Source organism: Sinohyriopsis cumingii, chromosome 15 (genome assembly GCF_028554795.1).
Source record: "Sinohyriopsis cumingii isolate HCF-2022 chromosome 15, ASM2855479v2, whole genome shotgun sequence".
Taxonomy (NCBI): domain Eukaryota; kingdom Metazoa; phylum Mollusca; class Bivalvia; order Unionida; family Unionidae; genus Sinohyriopsis; species Sinohyriopsis cumingii.
This window is the reverse complement of record NC_142975.1, coordinates 7,771,832-7,786,604: the sequence shown is the minus strand read 5'-3', so window position 1 is coordinate 7,786,604 and position 14,773 is coordinate 7,771,832. Positions and strand designations below refer to the sequence as shown.

At 32.2% G+C, this 14,773-nt stretch overlaps 1 long non-coding RNA gene across 1 annotated transcript; it reads left to right on the top strand.

Annotated features, from left to right (window-relative positions):
• The first annotated feature begins 2,802 nt into the window (after positions 1-2,802).
• LOC149781224 (uncharacterized) lies at positions 2,803-9,677 on the top strand. The gene is made up of 2 exons (XR_016414658.1): positions 2,803-5,388; positions 5,441-9,677. It is a non-coding gene; the product is annotated as an uncharacterized LOC149781224 (long non-coding RNA).
• Positions 9,678-14,773: the final 5,096 nt, after the last annotated feature.

The window sequence follows — 14,773 nt, the reverse complement described above, 5'->3', positions numbered from 1 at the left end:
CATAAGAGCTGGCTTTACGATGTGAGATGACTATTACGGTATTCAAATTTGTGTAATTCATGCACTTTATGATTATTGCATTTGCATGATGTTATTTTTTACCATATATTTTCTAGTCTCTTCTCACATTTTTATCTGAAATAAAGGCTCATTTTCCAGCATAATGATATTCACACAGGCAGATGCACAATTCACTTGTGGTTAACAGCCATTCCCATGGCCATAATATTAATTATACCACAGATGTAGTCCGAATCAGGCAATATAAATATATATATGGAGAAAATATAAAATTACGCCTCAACTGAGAGGCGTAAGTGAGAATGTGTCTTATTTAAATCATGTCTCCTGCTCAATTTCATACGTGCTTGGCCATAATATTAATTATGCCACAAATGTAGTCCAACCCAGGCAATATAAATATATATATGGAGATCTTTGAAATAGTAATGCATTATACAGTGAAATATAGTTTGTAATTTTTTGTTTTGTGTTTGTTTTGCATTTTATATAGACTGAGTGTGTAATATATTACAATATATTGTTTCTTTCTGGTACATAAGAGTTTTTTAAATGAAGTAGAGAGAGAGATATCTTGGAAATATTAATGCAGTATATAGTGAAATATGGTTTGTAATTTTTGTTTTGTTTTGTTTTCCTAGCTGCCAGGTTTCCTGTTTTTCCAGTATTTGTCCCATATTTTGGATCTGAAGATGGGTGTATGCTTTTCTTGTTAAAAATCTGGAGGGTGGGTTTGAAATTTTAAAAAATTAAATTAAAAATTTCATAGGCCCCTGCTTCAGTTCTGAGAGTGAATCTATCATATGTATATAAATATAAAGAGGTCTAAAATACGATTGGTTGAAATCAAGGTTACCATGCCAGTCTTTCACTACATTGGATTGTGCAAATAAGTTGCCACTGCAATCAAGGTTACCATGCCAGTCTTTCACTACATTGGATTGTGCAAAAGTTGCCACTGCAATCAAGGTTACCATGCCAGTCTTTCACCATACTGGACTGTGCAAATCAGTTGCCACTGTCAATGTATCCCATCTTAATAATATTCAGCTTCTGGTCATGTTGAAAAGGAAAGAAGATTCAAAATTTTCTACAGCAATGAAAAGAAAACAGGAACTGGAAGGACAATTATGCTGTCATTTTAGATTTGTTAAACCATCTGGTAAAGGAGCACGCTTAGTGTTTTGCAAATTGTGTCGTTGTGATTTTGCATTGGGCATGGAGGTACCCATGACATTAAACATCATGAAAAAGCTAATAAACATCAGCTTGCTGCTTCATTATCAACAACACAACCTGAACTTACAACATTTGTGAATAACAGAGCGATCCTTTAAGTAATTTGATCAGAAGTTCATTTTACTAAATTTCTTTCAAAAACAAACCTTCCTATGTCAGTCGCTAGTGTTGCTGTGATATTTATTTCACACACTTTTTCAGACAGCAAAATCACAAAGAATTACTTGTGTGCTAGAAAGAAAATGGTTCAGTAAAAAGAAATTGCACATAATTCAAATCAATTAAATATGGTACTTGGAGTTCATAATGACTGAAAAATCAGGGTGTGGAAAAGGTTCCTATAAACATCAATGTGAAATCAGAAAGAAGGTGTACATGAGTGCTGGGTGGTGACTATTATTGATTTTGTACAATTCATCCAATTCATTATCATTTCATTTGCATGCTACTAGTTTATTGTTGTAATATTTTGTAATATGTCGTCACATTTTTATTATCCAGAATAATTTGTCTGAATAGTCAGATGGTGTATCTAAATATGATGATTTAAATTTCACTACTGATGAGCAGATGTTTCTGTGACCATGACTATATTCATACTGTGGATAAAGTTGAGTTTGAAGTTTTAAAATCAATTTTTGGTTTTGGTGAATTGAAGTTTCAAAGTCATTTTGGTTTTTGGTGAACAAGTTTTTGTGAGTCAACTCAAGGTTCGGGACCAGACTTTGGTTTACATTTTAGAGGCGAAGGATAAATGATAGAACCAGTCTGGAACCAGATGTCAGTAACGTGTCACATGCATTGGATGTGACACATTGTGTTGTTATGTAGCAACACAGTCTGGAACCAGATGTCAATAGCCTGTTGCATAGGTTGAATGCAACACTGTCATTTTGTAGCAGCAGAGTGTGTCGTTGTGTTGTGTTGATTATTTCAACATCCAATGACACATTTTCCAACATGAGGGGTATGTAGACAATAAAAGAAGCTTATGCAAAATGTGCTTTTTAAGAATATACATCAATAGGTAGTTGGATTTGTTTTAATATATATATATATACATATATAGTGAATATTGCAGTTTACCTGCAATTGAATGCATAGTGCATAATACTGTACATATATTTTCTTGCATATTTACCTGAGTTGAAAATGTTTTTAAGTTTTATCATTAGTTGTTTTTATCTCCTGATGTATGATAAGGCTGCACAATTAGCAAAAGTCAAAACTCAAAGTGCACTTCTCTGAATATTTGGTGAAGCGTCTGATGAAAATCCAGTAGACTCAACCACCCACCACAAAAGATCACAGTAATAAGTCTTGATGTGGAGGGTTATGGTTTTCTGATTTTCCTGCCAATTATTGAAATCATTTCTTTTAATAATTTATGATGGAAGTGGTTACTGAAAAGAATAAATTGCACAGGAATAGGATGGGAAATTAAGGTACAGCTGTACGTAAGAGCTGCCTTTAGGATGAGATGACTGTTATTGAAATATATATATATATATATATATATATATATATATATATATATATATATATATATATATATATATGCATTTGAATGAAGAATGCAATAGTAATGTAAATTAAAAATAGTTAATTTGTTCCTTAATGTGTTTCTTTTCTATGGATGTATCTTTTGTTCTTTTTATTTTTCAATATTGACTTGATTTACCTTTGCAATGTTTAATTTGCTCAATAGATGATTGGGATATACAACCAGAAAAAAAATCAAACCACACTTCTCTCTACACACTGGGAAGGCTTTGATAAAAACCAATAACAAGTAAGCCTATACTTGGGAGGTGGTTGATTGCCATACTGCACACAGCAGTGACCAGCACTTGCATATTGAAGAAACTGTTATAAACTACTATGATTGTTTTTATATTATATTGCATGTGCATATTTTCCGATTTTACCAACATGAAATAAAATAAAAGTAAATAAAAACTTAAGTAATTCACAAGGCGCTTCAAGTTTACTGGGCAATAATATAGTGTACAGACCAGTACTTGCCCAGTGCATATCATATATCCTTGTTTATTCCAGAAAGTAATAGATTTTTGCTTTGTTCATTGTTTTTACCAGATCTCATTCCTCCAAATCACCTTTAAAAAACATATCACTTGCTATTCTATATATTTTGATCCACATAATCAAACAATACCGTTTTTCAGAGATATAAGTGATCCAATAACGTTAAGTAAATCACAAGAAATTACATAAATCTTTAATTATAAAAGTCACCAGCATATAGTATATTCATTTAACTGATCATCATTGATAATTGTGTTTTGGCTTACCGTAACACAAATTCATAACTTTCAACACAGTATTCATTCCACCTTTGATTCTGAACAGCTGGTTGTCTCGGCATTTCCTTGTTTATAATTGGCAGATTTTTTTGTTGTCTTTTGTTTTCTGACAGGAGATCAGGTAATTGTTTGATCCATGAATCTGGTTTCTATTTTAAATGAACTTTCAGATAAGATACTAATAAAGTCAGGTGTTCCACATGGATCAGTTTTTGGACCATTACACTTTCTCATTTACCATATCACATTGAGCTACCCACCACCGGCATGTGTACAGATGATACAACATTGTATAACACTGGATCAAAAGGCCATGAGATTAGCACAAAAGTTTTTTAAAAAATTTGTGGAAATAAATAACTGGTTTGAACACAGTGATATGAAGATAAGTACAGCCAGATAAAAAGCCATGATCATAGGTAGTCCAGCAAGGGTAAAAGCTGAGAAAAATGATTTCAAAGTAATGATACAAGGAATGAATATACAACAGTCAGAAAATGAAAAATTACTTGGCATCATGATAGACAATATCTTGTGCTGGAAAATACAAGGTGATATGGTGATTAAAAAATTAACTCGCTGCTTTATCTTTTGAACAGAATAAAATCTGATCTCCCTTAAAAACAAAGATATTCTACAAGTTTGAATGCCTATATCATGCTACACCTCAAATATTGTTGTTCCTTTTGGGGTAATATTGGTACACAAAATCACTGAAATTTATATATAAAAAACAGCTAGAGTTATTCTTGATGCTGATTTATATACAAATCTTTTTAAAACCCTGAAGTGGCTTCGATTTCAACAGAGTACTCAGTTTCAAAGGGTTTACTAGTTTATAAATTCTTGTATGGATTGGCTTCTGATTATCTTAAATGTAACTTATAATTTTTTTAAATGTATGAACTATAATCGAAAATAACAAGCAATATTTACCTAAACAAAACTTAGATTTTTATAAGAAGAGTTTTGCTTTTTCTGGAGCCAAGCTATGAAATTCCATAACGCCTTATATAAAGTCAGCTGACTCATGCCATACTTTCAAAAAGCTTCCGAGTCAACGTTGTATGATTTTGTTTAATTCAGTACTGCTACGTTTTACAACATTGTTATCAAGTATTCATCTATAATAATAACACGTTTGCTATGACTATTTATATGAATCCTGTATGTACTCATCCTTGAAGCCTTGTACATATTTTATTGCAACAGTAGTAGATCATTGTCTAGTTTTTAACAGCATTCATTTTGTTGTCCAAAGAAACCTTAGTGTGTGTGTGTATATATATATATATATATATATATATATATATATATATATATATATATATATATATACACGAATGTCATTGTAGAAGGCCTATTGAAAGATTGATCAGTTGACCAAATGAGCTTCTTTAAATAATGTCATTATTATTATTATTATTACTATTATTATTATTATTACTATTATTGTTATTATTATTATGCTACTGTGGGATTATATAAAAATCATCATGTATCATGTATTATAGTAGCTGATTGAATCTATTACAAAGACGGGATATAAAAGACACGTTATGAACAAAATTTCTGTCACTTACAGTGGAGACGAGATCATGAGGACTAAAAGAATTGATAAATATTTGTGCAATATGAAAAGGATATGGTGCATTGTTTAAGAATCAGCTTGAAAAATAATGAAAGTGTAATAAAGTGTGGGCAAGTCAGAGCTCGAGTCTTGGTGTGGAACAAAAATAAAGCAGAGTTGGGGATAGCACAGTAAATAAGAGCATGAAAACATTGAGCTTTTCAATGAGGAAAGGTTTATAGCATGTAACAATGTAATACTGATCATAGCTTTTCAATGAAGAAAGGTTTATAACATGTAACAATGTAATACTGACTATAGCTATTCAATGAGGAAAGGTTTATAGTATGTAACAATGTAATACTGATCATAGCTTTTCAATGAGGAAAGGTTTATAGCATGTAACAATGTAATACCGATTATAGCTTTTCAGTGAGGAAAGGTTTATAACATGTAACAATGTAATACTGACTATAGCTTTTCAATGAGGAAAGGTTTATAGCATGTAACAATGTAATACCGATTATAGCTTTTCAATGAGGAAAGGTTTATAGCATGTAACAATGTAATACTGACTATAGCTTTTCAATGAGGAAAGGTTTATAGCATGTAACAATGTAATACTGATTATAGATATTCAATGAGGAAAGGTTTATAGCATGTAACAATGTATTACCGATTATAGCTTTTCAATGAGGAAAGGTTTATAGCATGTAACAATGTAATACTGACTATAGCTTTTCAATGAGGAAAGGTTTATAGCATGTAACAATGTAATACTGATTATAGCTATTCAATGAGGAAAGGTTTATAGTATGTAACAATGTAATACTGATTATAGATATTCAATGAGGAAAGGTTTATAACATGTAACAATGTAATACTGACTATAGATATTCAATGAGGAAAGGTTTATAGTATGTAACAATGTATTACTGATTATACCTTTTCAATGAGGAAAGGTTTATAGCATGTAACAATGTAATACTGACTATAGCTTTTCAATGAGGAAAGGTTTATAGCATGTAACAATGTAATACTGATTATAGATATTCAATGAGGAAAGGTTTATAGCATGTAACAATGTATTACCGATTATAGCTTTTCAATGAGGAAAGGTTTATAGCATGTAACAATGTAATACTGATTATAGATATTCAATGAGGAAAGGTTTATAGTATGTAACAATGTATTACTGATTATACCTTTTCAATGAGGAAAGGTTTATAGTATGTAACAATGTAATACTGATTATAGCTATTCAATGGGGAAAGGTTTATAGCATGTAACAATGTAATACTGAGTATAGATATTCAATGAGGAAAGGTTTATAGCATGTAACAAACGTAATGCAGATTATAGCTATTAAATGAAGAAAGGTTTATAGTATATAACAATGTAATACTGATTATAGCTATTCAATGAGGAAAGGTTTATAGCATGTAACAATGTAATACTGATTATAGCTATTCAATGAGGAAAGGTTTATAGCATGTAACAATGTAATACTGATTATAGCTATTCAATGAGGAAAGGTTTATAGCATGTAACAATGTAATACTGATTATAGCTATTCAATGAGGAACGGTTTATAGTATGTAACAATGTAATACTGATTGTAGATATTCAATGAGGAAAGGTTTATAGCATGTAACAATGTAATACTGACTATAGCCATTCAATGAGGAAAGGTTTATAGTATGTAACAATGTAATACTGACTATAGCCATTCAATGAGGAAAGGTTTATAGCATGTAACAATGTGATACAGATTATAGCTATTCAATGAGGAAATGTTTATAGTATGTAACAATGTAATACTGATTATAGATATTCAATGAGGAAAGGTTTATAGTATGTAACAATGTATTACTGATTATACCTTTTCAATGAGGAAAGGTTTATAGCATGTAACAATGTAATACTGATTATAGCCATTCAATGAGGAAAGGTTTATAGTATGTAACAATGTAATACTGATTATAGCTATTAAATGAAGAAAGGTTTACAGCATGTAACAATGTGATACTGATTATAGCTATTCAATGGGGAAAGGTTTATAGCATGTAACAATGTAATACTGATTATAGATATTCAATGAGGAAAGGTTTATAGCATGTAACAAACGTAATGCAGATTATAGCTATTAAATGAAGAAAGGTTTATAGTATGTAACAATGTAATACTGATTATAGCTATTCAATGAGGAAAGGTTTATAGCATGTAACAATGTAATACTGATTATAGCTTTTCAATGAGGAAAGGTTTATAGCATGTAACAATGTAATACTGATTATAGCTATTCAATGAGGAAAGGTTTATAGCATGTAACAATGTAATACTGATTATAGCTATTCAATGAGGAAAGGTTTATAGTATGTAACAATGTAATACTGATTGTAGATATTCAATGAGGAAAGGTTTATAGCATGTAACAATGTAATACTGACTATAGCCATTCAATGAGGAAAGGTTTATAGTATGTAACAATGTAATACTGACTATAGCCATTCAATGAGGAAAGGTTTATAGCATGTAACAATGTGATACAGATTATAGCTATTCAATGAGGAAATGTTTATAGCATGTAACAAACGTAATGCAGATTAGAGCTGTTCGATGAGGAAAGGTTTATAGTATGTAACAATGTAATACTGATTATAGCTATTCAATGAGGAAAGGTTTATAGCATGTAACAATGTAATAATGACTTTAGATATTCAATGAGGAAAGGTTTATAGCATGTAACAGTGTGATACAGATTATAGCTATTCAATGAGGAAAGGTTTATAGCATGTAACAAACGTAATGCAGATTATAGCTATTCAATGAGGAAAGGTTTATAGCATGTAACAATGTGATACTGATTATAGCTATTCAATGAGGAAAGGTTTATAGCATGTAACAATGTAATACTGATTATAGATATTCAATGAGGAAAGGTTAATAGCATGGAACAAACATAATGCAGATTAGAGCTATTCAATGAGGAAAGGTTTATAAAATAAAATAAGTGGTGCTAAAATAGTATGAATAAAATAAGTGGTACTAAAATAGTATGAATAAAATAGGTAGTACTAAAATAGTATGAATAAAATAAGTGGTACTAAAATAGTATGAACAAAATAAGTGGTACTAAAATAGTATGAATAAAATAAATGGTACTAAAAATCACATAAACAGTCATATTATTATGATAATATTTAAACGTCTTTCAAATTTCAGTCAAAAAATAATTGGTGACAATGCCAACAGTACAAGTGTCTAGTGAAGCTACTTAATCAACAATGCTTTTTTGTGGATAATATTTTTAATATGTAGTTGTTTTCAGTGTTTCATTTTTCTGTAAGGTTTCACGAGTTTATTCAAATCAGTGCTTGTACATCAGTCAATTGCCACAATGCATGATATATATATATATATATATATATATATATATATATATATATATATATATATATATATATATATATATATCTTACATGTATATGAAAAATTACTTGTACCACTATCCCACCCAAATATCTGTCTTTCTCTGTCTCTCTTTTGTGAGTACACACACACACACACACACACACACACACACAGAGAATTCCTGCAATTGTTATGGCACATGTTCTCAATGAGTATAACATGAGGAAATTATGTACATGGAAGCATATTTAGTACTGTGTGTACATTAATTATGAAAGTACTTATATATGCATGCATATTACAAGTACATGTATAGTTTATATATAATAATTGGATTCATTGCATCATCCAGTGTTTGAAAAATTTTTGGAATCACCCACACATGTTGTATATGGTGGACAGTAATTGTTTGCATAAAACTATGGAGAATCTATTGTTACTCAAGAATGATTACAGGGTATCTCATTATCACTGATTTATTTCTTGATTTCCAAATTGCTCATGCAATTTAATTAAACACAGGTGGATTACTATATATTTTCACTTATAAGTCTAGTTCAACTGCAAACAACATAGATCCTGATTAGCAGTAGCATAATGCATCTGCAGATCATGGTCTATTTTGGTTGCTGCTACGGTTGCTACTACTGATTACTCCTGATAATCTGATCAAGCCCAGATATGCCGGTACATCATGTGACAGCAGATCTTGGTCTGTGTAGTTTGCAGTTGGACTTAGCTTATAATCGAATATATATGGTGCTAGTCAGTACTGATGGACTAGGCTTATAATCGAATATATATGGTACTAGAAAGTACTGATGGACTAGGCTTATAATCGAATATATATGATACTAGACAGTACTGATGGACTAGGCTTATAATCAAATATATATGGTACTAGACAGTACTGATGGAAGATTCTTGCTCTCCAAATCATTCATGATTAGATGCCATTAAATCACACTTGGCTGACACAAATTTCATGCTGTCAGAATCACTTTTATGTTATTAAATGGTTTCTTATTACACTGGACTTGCTATAGTGTTTATATATTATTTGTGACTGTTTCAGTTTATATGGAATTGCAAATAAATAGTATTTTTTATGTCTGGCTATTTGTTGCATATTTTGCACACATCAGTTAAATTGTAAACATTAATTTTTAGTTATTTTTCCCTTTTCATTGTTTAGGGGTGTTGCTGTTTCATGGTGCTATTTCTCTCATTTGTCCATTTTCCCCCAATTGATTAGGGCGTGTGGTTCAGCATAGTAATTTATTTTCAGATAGTTGAGAGAGGTAGTTTTGGTGGTTAAGTATGTTCTCTCTGTAAAATACGTATATATTTCAGGGAAAACAAAATAAATTGGGTCAAGTGAGGGATAGGATATTGTCTTTAATTTCTTGGAATTGGGGGTGGGCAGAGAGGGGGAGCCTTGGATGAGAAGCAACTGTTTTTTTTATATAAAATTCTGTTGTCATTGCATTTAAAAGGTACCTTTACTCCGTCCCCAGCAGAAGTTGATCTGTTTGTGCCAATTGGTATATTACATCTGCTATCACTGCTTACAGTTTCATTTGGGAAAATTTGTTTTCTCATATTTGACTAAGACCAACTTTTGTCTGCATCTTCCTTATGCAACATATATATGTTAAAAAATCCAGCTTTGTCTCCTCTGTGCGGGAAGTTTGTAAGTTTGGGTGTGCCAGGTATCTACAAATGGGAATTTGCAGTGGTGGTTCGCATCTCTTGCCTGCATCTTGACTCTTATCTACAACAAAAAAGCTTTAAATGTTATTTTTGAGAAATTGTTCTCACCAATACTATTAAAGGGTACTCTTACCCACCCCCAGCAAATGTAGTTGTGACTGAATTAAGAACATTGGCATGGGACTTCTGTCTTGGATTAGTTTCCTTAAAAACGCATGCTAATAATGACCCATTTGGGAATTCACTTTCCGATATTTTAATGAGACCAACATATATTAATATCAAAATATCCGCTGTTGTCTGTTCTGTGTCAGAAGGAGCTTTGTGTGTATCAACAATGCACTCAAGAGAACTGATAGTGGAGTCTACATTTCTTGATTAAGTTCATATTTACACTCTGAGGTGCAACATTGTAGACACCCAATAGTACTGTTATTGTTGAAGATGTGAAATAGATTTCACAAATATCAAACTCACTGCTGGTGCAGTCACATGGAGACATTAAGAAATATACTCCTAAAATTGATGTTATTTATTCTGAGAAAAATGGAGAAGTCTTGAATGAGTTAGTTACAGATATGAAGAAAAGGCAAAGGAAACTATCTGATACATTCCCAATTGGCAAGAAACTTTATTATGCTGAACCAGAGCCTTAGCTGTGAAAAGATAAATTATTGTACAATGAAATTTGACAGGTTTAGTTTTGTTTTTTAAGTTCATTCTTCAAAGACAGTTCATGCTTGAATCGCCATGCGAAATAATTATATGCATCTCTACTAATGCCACACTCTTACAACAACATTTTTGCTGCCTTACGTTATGATTTTGCACGTAGTTCATGACTACAAAGGCTTTATACAATGCTATTTACATACTATCTTATTTCCAGTCATGAAACTTAGTTATGGATACATCTTGATGAGCACTCTTACGCAAAGCATTTGAGTTGGTCATTATGATCAATATTTAATCATTCGATAATGTAAGTTAGATTTTGTGTGTGATGTTGAGCATAATCTCAGGTGCAGTTCATGCCGAGTTTATAACTGTTGTAAAGTTGTTGAAAATATGAATTTGTGTTAATACCACATTCTTACGAGAAATGACACTTGTTACCAGCTATATTTATTCTTTTACTGGCTTTGGATGCACATTTGTGTTAGTATCTCCTGAGGTTTTGGTATGCTGGATACTATCCAACCAAGAAATCATGAAACTTGCTGATGAATGCATCCTGATAGATAGAACGCCATCAGTGCAAAAAGAGGACTCTCATCTGTGTATTTCCTGATTCAGTCTTTGATGAAATTTTGTAGTTAAACTCCATGTATTGGGTAATGTTTATGTTTGAATAAGTAAACTTGATAATTGGATGCATCTCTGTTAGTACTAACCCTTATGAGTGTAACCTGTATTTTATGCTATGCAAAAATAGGTTAAGTTTTTGTGTTTCGGTCATGACTCTTCCATGCTACATATGACATTACTGCTGTTAAGCCACACAAAGGCCCTTTCAATAAGTGAAAGCAGGAATAAATATGTTATTTAATAATAAATATTCCATCTTAATGATTATAAATTGTACATTGTGCTATGTCAGCTTTTTAAGTTACCTGCATGTTGTGCATGAGGATATGTATACAAATTAGATGCATGGACTATGTAGTGTAATCTGTTTAATAATTGTACACAAGTAGTATAGTGGGCTCATAAATCAATATTGGATATGTTTGGTCTCAACTCGTCTACTGACCAAATGGACATTAATGCTGACTAGAGTCAAGTAGGGTTGAGAATTTGTCTTACTGTATTTTCATTTTTATTCTCCAAGATTTAATTCTCTCACTAAACAGGTACCTATTGTCAGTTGAGATCAACACTGGTGGAAAGTTTTGTTGCAAAAATGTGAACCGTTAAGTTGGGGCGATCTGGTTCTTAATATTATTTCAAGTTTGTGTTTTGCCATCTTAGATTTAGTATTCTAATTGGCCTTTGTTTACCCAAGATGAAATGTTAGCTAGCAGCCGTAGAGTCAATAGTTACATTTTACACACTCACACTAAGTCAGAATTTGGAATGATGCTAAGGGTTTATTGTAAGGTTTTAACATTTTCTGTCAGTGTGTCTTTTTAAAATGGCAAAATTTAATACATTTATGTTATACATCTTACATGGAGTGTTGAAAAAAGAATTTTTCTGCTTGTCTGTAAAAATTCAGATTGATTCTAGTTCAATGGAAAGAAATGTTATGACTTTATTGAATCATCACTATTTTTTTTACAATTGCATTAAACTGTTCTAATAATTATTTGTATCAAACAAAACAAAATGAGAGATATAATGTGTCAAAAAAAGTTAATAAAAAACTCAAAATTACTAAACTTCAAATTTCAACAAGCAACTGATAAGGAAGGATTAGAGCTACTCCATTGTCCTTCATATAAAACTCAGACAAAGAAAATAAAATGCTACACAGAAATGTGATTATGAAGTTTAAATACAAGTTACATTTCTTTGCTCATGAAAATAGATATTCTTAATGTTCACAGTCACCTTTGTTTTTTCAATCGTTTCTAGAGAAATCACTTCCAAAATAAGTTAGGTTGTAATTATTCTAATGGGAATCCAAGACTGTGTAAATGAAGAAAAAATCACACAGTATTTTCCACATATGGTTAAATCTGATCATTGTAATCCGACATAAATGAACCGAATGGATACAGCATTTCTTTTCATAAAGTTGATAATATCTTATTCCAGAGGAGGCTCTCCATATGAATCAAAATATTTCATGCTGTGATCATTGGGAAAGTAGATGGCTACCCACTGTGATTGTTGAGAAAGTCAACGGCTACCCACTGTGATCATTGGGAAAGTAGATGGCTACCCACTGTGATTGTTGAGAAAGTCAACGGCTACCCACTGTGATCATTGGGAAAGTCGATGGCTACCCACTGTGATCGTTTCGGAAAGTAGACAGTTACCCAGTGTGATCGTTGTGAAATAGACAGCTACCCACTGTGATCATTGGGAAAGTAGACGGCTACCCAGTGTAATCATTGGGAAAGTAGACAGCTACCCACTGTGATTGTTGGGAAAGTAGGTAAGGGTAAGGGTGGCAGAAAGTCAGTGTACTGACTTATACTGCAATGGGATGAATTAAACATCACAACATACAATCATGCCAGAATTGGGCAAGAATAATCTGAAATTTACTGCTGTGCTACAAAAAAATTAAAGCCCTATATGACATCTAAGCAGATTTTAAAGAAGCCCTCTTGGTTCAGTCAAGTACAATGCAAGCTGCTGCAAAAGTTAATGTGGGTTTTTCTACACTGTTGTCTGATGTGATGGAGTGACAGAGACACGTTTTATCATGGAAAGAACTCTGTAGAGGTGTTTCCTTATTCACAGGAAATTACTACAAAATGGATCCAGCAACACCTTTGCTTAACTATGGATATGATTATAAGATGTGAAGATGCATTAGTTTCCTGCAGCCACTCTTAACTACGGATATGATTATAACATGTGAAGATGCATGAATTTCCTGCAGCCACTCTTAACTACGGATATGATTATAACATGTGAAGATGCATGAATTTTCTGCAGCCACTCTTAACTACGGTTATGATTATAACATGTGAAGATGCATGAATTTCCTGTAGCCACTCTTAACTACGGTTATGATTATAACATGTGAAGATGCATGAATTTCCTGCAGCCACTCTTAACTACGGTTATGATTATAACATGTGAAGATGCATGAATTTCCTGTAGCCACTCTTAACTACGGATATGATTATAACATGTGAAGATGCATGAGTTTCCTGCAGCCACTCTTAACTACGGATATGATTATAACATGTGAAGATGCATGAATTTCCTGCAGCCACTCTTAACTACGGTTATGATTATAACATGTGAAGATGCATGAATTTCATGTAGCCACTCTTAACTACGGATATGATTATAACATGTGAAGATGCATGAATTTACTGCAGCCACTCGTTAGTAGATCTGTGGTATATTTGGAATTCATGCCAAAGTTCATGATCCTTGAGCATCACTGGTACATGCAACCTGTAAATGTGAATTTAGCCTGGTGAAATAAAAATCCCTGTACTGCTTTTATTACCTGGTATGATGATCACTTAATCATGCAAGGAACTGCAATGGCACCGAATGCTCAAATAAGCATAAAAAATACATGATGTTCAGGTTGGACCAGTTGCAGTTTATTTCCTCACTGCATTTTCTCAATTTCAGCCTGGACAAACTCATGAGCAACCTAGGTGAAGGAAGCAAAAATCAGTTTATCATCACTTGTTGAATTGGTGGTGCCACTAATGAATGTTCCTTGTTCACTTTGCTCACTTATAAAGGAATCTACCTGCACAAGTACGTGAGTGACAGGGACTTTTCCGAAATTCGGTTGCCACCCACTGACTCTGCCAGTGACATGAAGAATGTCAGGCCCACGTTTGGTTGC